The 6,263-nt window shown below is 40.9% G+C and overlaps 1 pseudogene; it reads right to left on the bottom strand.

Moving 5' to 3' along the window:
- Positions 1-704: 704 nt before the first annotated feature.
- LOC102826343 lies at positions 705-1,644 on the bottom strand (annotated as a pseudogene).
- Between the last annotated feature and the right edge of the window lie 4,619 nt (positions 1,645-6,263).

Genomic DNA, 6,263 nt, shown 5'->3' on the forward strand with positions numbered 1-6,263 from the left:
TTTGAAAGTAGGTTACAAATACCCTAGAGTCCAGGGGCACTTGCTCAGGTGTGTACTTAATGATTTATAGTTGAGGTGCCAGGGCCACATGATCATGAGTTATACTAATGGGTCCCAGAACCAATCTTATATAAACTTTTCTAATCTGTCATTGTATACTGATTTTAATCGTGATAATTAATTGATCTTCCACCAACCATAACTTATTGATAATTTCCTGTTTTCTATGATCTATAACTAGCCATAGTGCCTTGACGATCTGTTTTCCTGTGATAAAAAGAAAAGCAGTCTTTGGATGGGAAGGGAGACACTTCCTCAGCAATTTGGGACAATTTGCAAAGTCCAGTTGATCCAAGCACTTTCAAATTGACTATCTTTCAAATTGAGCTAGCCTCTATCTCATGAGCATTAGGTAAGGATTCTGAGATAGATGTTCAGCCTGTAGATATCTGAGAGATACAAAGCATATCTGTTCTATGATACTATGTGCTATATTCTAGGAACCCTAAACTTTGAGTAAATGGATGTTGAAAGCCACAAACCCTAGAGATGCTATGGAAATTAAGGGAAGGAATATTTTCTCTACAAAGCAAGTCTGAGTGTGGTAGTGACACCATCCATGAGGATAGGACATTCAAAACTGGTGGTATACATCTCAAAATTGTTACTGGTCAGAAAGCAACAAAGAAAACAGACATTGGAGACTAACAATTCAGTTTTTCTAACATAATCATCAGAACTTTCTTGATGGCTGCTTTGACATCCTTGTTCCTGAAGGAATAAATGAGAGGGTTTAAGGTGGGACTCACTGTGGAGTAAATCACTGCCAGGACCTTGCCCACCTCTTGGGAATAACTGGAGCTTGGACTTAGGTAGGCATAAATGACAGTGGAGTAGTACATGGTAACCACTGTGAGGTGAGAGGAGCAGGTAGAAAAGTTTCCCCTCAGCTGTACAGATCTTCAGGATGGTGGAGATGATGAAGCTGTAGGACACCATGGTGAGCAAGAAGTTCATCACAACAAAGAAGATGTCTGCTACAATATTCATGATGTCATTCATATATATGGAGGAGCAGGAGAGTAGTAGAACTGGGGGGTGGATCTCACAGAAGAAGTGGTTTATCACGTTGGGCCCACAGAAGGTTAGCTGCAACATCAGGTAAGTGATGAGTCCAGCACCAAGAATACTGATGCTCCACACAGCTCCAGCCAGCACTGCACACACCTGAGGACTCATCATGGAGCTGTAGTGCAGGGGCTGGCAGATGGCCATATAGCGATCATAGGCCATGGCTATAAAGAGCAGCAACTCTGCTGCAACAGACCATGTCAGAAAGAACATCTGGGTCATGCAGCCTTCATATGAGATGGTTCTCTTCTCTGCCACCAAGATCCCCAATAGCTTGGGAACCACAGTACATGCACAGACAACATCCAACACAGACAAGTTGACCAGGAAGAAGTACATGGGAGTATGAAACATGGGGCTGAAGGTGATGACCATCATAATGAGGAAATTGCCACAGAGGGTCATGGTATAGAGCATGAGGAAGAAAATAAAGGAGAGAAACTGAAGTTGGGGTGTCTCTGAGAATCCCTGCAGGAAAAATTCCATCACCAATGACTGGTTACTCATGACCTTTGGGCTCATCTCCAACCAATTTACATAGATTGCAGTTTCTTTCTTGTTCTATGGTTTGGTTAAGAAGTAAAAGTTTATGACTTTCAGCAAATATAAATGTGAAGAATCTTATCCCCTTATTTTGTTTGCTATTTTCTCTAAGTATTCATATTATTTCTTCTTAAACAATCATCCTAGTACATAAAATTAACTCTGTTGAAGTCTGGAGCCATGGGGAACCACAAACATTTCTAGAATTTCATCTTCAACATTTTTCTTCCCAAATGGAAATAACTTTGCATTTTTTCCTGCTTATTTGTTACAACCATGTGAACAGTCCATAACATAGTCATGCATAGTGACTATGCATTGTAAAGTGGACTGGTGTGGCATTGAGGGTTTATGTGCTGGTCTGCAATGTTGGTTTTAACCTCAAGGTTGGCAGTTCAAGCTCACTATTTGCTCCTCAGAAAGCCTATGAAGGGTCACTATGAGTCAGAACTGACTCAATGGCCCTCAACAACAACATCATAGTGAAGAAGGAAAAAAGCCACTTGTATACCCACCAACTACCAAAGCTATGAACATTTTCTTTTCTGAGCATATCAGTAAAGCCATGAGAATGATTCTGGGAAAATGTTATAGGGCCGAGGATTGTTTTCTTTGGCCTTTGAGATCTCCAATTGATCTTCTCTTTAAAACACTCTATCTTTTTTCTTCTGGTATTTCCTCTGACCTCCAACAGCCATTTCTAAATGAAATCTGTCTCCTGGAGCACAACTATCAGCAGACAAACTTGACATCTACCTGATCCCAGGTGTCATTAAATATAGAATAAAGAATGATAAACACAAGTGTTACCACCCCTTATCATATACAAGTAAAGTTTTGATGAAGATAATTCAAAAATAGCTTAGACAGTGCATCAATAGGGAATTGTCAGAAAGCCAGATTCAGAAGAGGCCTTGGAATCAAGGATACCATTGTTGATGTCAGATGTATCTTGGCTGAAATCAGAGAATTCCAGAAAAATGTTTAATTGTGTTTTATTAACTATGCATAGGCATTCAGTTGTATGGATGATGACAAATTACAGAGGAGACATAGACCTCAGCACTGCCGGACCCTGAGGAACACTAGAAAAAATTTTATGTGATATCCTCACTACTCAGAGGAGGCCTGGGCAAGAACCTTGTTGTTGTTGTTAAGGACCGTCGAGTCGGTTCCAACACATAGCAATCCTGTATAGGGTTCCCAAGGGGTGACTGGTGAGCTTGAACCACCGACTTTGCAGTTCAAATGGCTTTGCAGTCTTGCGCATTAACCCACAGCGCCACACCAGGACTCCGGGCAAGAACCTTACCTAGGCTAAAAAGTGAGATGTTGTTGTTGTTGTCAAGTGCCATTGAGTCAATTCTGACCCATAGCGACCCTGTTTAGGGTTTCCAAGGAGCAGCTGGTGAGCTTGAACTGCTGATCTTACAGTTCAAATAACTTTGCAGTCTGGCTCATTAACCCACAGCACCACACCAGGACTCTGAAAAAGTGAGATATTGAGAGGAAAATGGCAGTGTCAAAACAGAGACAAGGAAACTTATGAGTGTGACTAGAAAAAGCAGATAGGGAAAGTGCAGACTCACTTTCAGTAGTGGCATCTGATCACTCAGGGATATTTGGTTGTATCTTCTACAAACATAAATCAGGATAATTTAAGCACTGTCATGATCAAGCAGCTCAGTCCAATAACCCATACCTTCTGTTGTTATTGTTGTGGTTAGGTGCGGTCGAGTTGGTTCCAATTCATTGTGACCCTATGCACAGCCAAATGAAATACTGCCTAATCCTGTGCCACCCTCACAATTGTTGTATGTAGGTCCATTGCTGCTACCACTGTCAACCCATCTCCTTAGGGACCTTACTTTTTTTGGCTGACCTTCCACTTTACAAAGTATGATGAAAATAAATACCTTCTCCACCATTGAATTTCATGTTGAAAATATAGATTTTACAAACAAAGGAGAAACTTTAAGAGTGTGGTGCTATAGGATAAGCACTGGACTTCAAAGTTGATTTGAACCACAAGGTTTGTGGTTCAAACTCACCAGCTACTCCTCAGAAGCCCTATGCAGGGTTGCTATGAGCTGGAACAGACTAAATAGCCCTTAGCCACCACAACAAATTACCGTGTATTAGTAGATGCTCATCTGTAAGTTGTAGCAGTAAGAGGCCCCAAAAGATACAGTGATTGTGTTTCATCAGTTTAACTCTGAGAGTGAAAAATCAGAATAAAATTCATTTGAGATTATATTGAATTGTTCAACATTGTCTTTTGGCTTCACAAACAGATGTTCCCAAATAGACATTTTGTAAATCATTACCATGTATCAGGGAACATTCCTACCTTATCTCAAGGACTTTGCTTTTAGCAACAATTGAGGCTGCACTGGTAGAGTACTGTTGAATTATATTTTGTACAAACATAAAAGGTACAATTAATCATCAATTGCAAGCTCACAAAAAACAGCCACATAATATTGATGTCTGGTAAGATACAAATAAAGAAGAAAAAGCAGGTTACGACTTACTATTATGATATATGATTAGTTGAGAGAATCCAATTTTCTTAGGAACCCATAAACATAATGATTGCAGGCTTAAAGCCAGCCCATTGACAGGGATCTAAATATAAATATTTAAGAGCTGGATCACTGCAACTTGCATTTGTTGTTACTTAATGACGCACAGTGGTAATGAATATGTCTAGTCTCTGAGGGTGAAAGCAGTGTAGACCCTCTTTAGATTAGCTTAAACATAACAATATGAAAATAAAGACATCATTGGACTTGTAAATTTGAGCAAGGCTTTAGAGGAGCTACTTGAACACAGATCATGACAATGGCCTCCTTTATCAAGCTTCCTAATTCAGCAGGAGCTGCCATGAAGGGGAGCCATTCACCCCAGAAGGATGAAAGATGAGTTACATCTGTCCCTTCACAGTTCTAATGCTATCAGAGCCTGTTCCTGCTGCCAGGTTTGCATCAATTCTGCTCCCTTCCCAAGACACATGAACCATTACCCTGTAAGTCATCACATCTCCCACCAGCACAGAGCATTCAGATAACAGACAGACAAATTCACCATTAATGATTACACTCACTTTTAAACTTTCACTTTAACATTTCCTATTGTTAAAAACCAGATACCTTGAAATACACAGTTGTTGTTAGGTGCCATCAAGTCAGTTCTAATTCATAGAGATCCTGTAGAGGGTTTCTGAGATTATAAATCTTTGTGAGTTCAGAAAGCCTCATCTTTATCCCACAGAGCAGCTGGTAAGCTTGAATCACTTGCCTTATGGTTAGCAGTCCAGCACTTACACTACAAAGCCTCCACAATCCCGTTGGTGGTAGTAGGTCTCAGTTTAGAAACCTTAAAACCTGAATTCATGGTGCTGACTCTGGAGAAAGGTCCTTGTCTCCTTTCAGCATCTGTAGGCCCAGCATGCCTTGGAGGTCTCCATGTGTCTTAGCAGCAATCTTTCCCTGGATCAAAATGGTGCATTGGGTAAACATGCAGTGAGGCGCTCCGTCACCAACAACACAGAATACCGGGCCAAGCAGGCTCAGGGAATGGTGCTAGAACTCTGAACCACACATAAAGGAATATTTAGAAGATTGGAAGGCTTACAGCTAGGGAAATTTGTAAGAGAATCAAGAAATCCATTGCTTTCTAATTCAAGATGCTCAGCTATTTCTGGAGCCGCCATCTTGGGAGGTAACAAGTGGGGGATGGGTCAGAACAGCCACGAATGCCTAACAGAACCAAGGAGATACAGGTGTGGACATTCTTTTTTTTTTTTTTGGTATCTCTCGCTGATTGCACACTTCCATTCTGGTAACTAGAGGGGATACCTGAGTGAATGGATACCCCATCCCCACGTCTGGAGGGTTCTACTACACATGCGCACAGAGCTCCTGGAAATTTAAAGTAACAGTTTTGACATAAAACCAAACGGCCACCACTTGTCTGTCTGTCATACTGTGGTGGCTTGTGAGTTGCTGTGATTCTGAGGACTATGCCACTGGTATTTTAAATAACCAACAGGGTCACCATGGTGGATAGGTTTCAGATGAGCTTCCAGACAAAGACAGTCTAGGAAGAAAGAGTGACAAACTACTTCCGAACCTTATGAATAGCAGAGAAACACTGTCAGATACAGTGCCAGAAAATGAGCCCCTCAGGTTGGAAGGCACACAAATTCAGGGGAAGAGATGCCTCCTCAAAGTAGAGTTGACCATGATGACGTGAATGGAGTGAAGCTCATGGGAGAAAAGCCCACAGAACATTCATTTGCTGATGGGGCACAATTGAAAATTATGAGAAACAGCTGTAAACATCCTTTGAAAATCGGAACATGGAATGTATGTATAAAGTATGAATCTGGGAAAATTTGAAGTTGTAAAAAATGAAATGGAACACATAAACATCAATATCTTAGGCATTAGTAAGCTGAAATGGACTAGTATTGGCCATTTTGAATCTGACAACCACATGGTTTACTATGCCGGGAATGACAAATTGAAAAGGAATGGTGTTGCATTCATCCTCAAAAAGAACATATCCAGATCAGTCATGAGGTA

Source organism: Chrysochloris asiatica, unplaced genomic scaffold (assembly GCF_000296735.1).
Source record: "Chrysochloris asiatica unplaced genomic scaffold, ChrAsi1.0 scaffold00323, whole genome shotgun sequence".
In the NCBI taxonomy this organism is placed as follows: Eukaryota; Metazoa; Chordata; class Mammalia; order Afrosoricida; family Chrysochloridae; genus Chrysochloris; species Chrysochloris asiatica.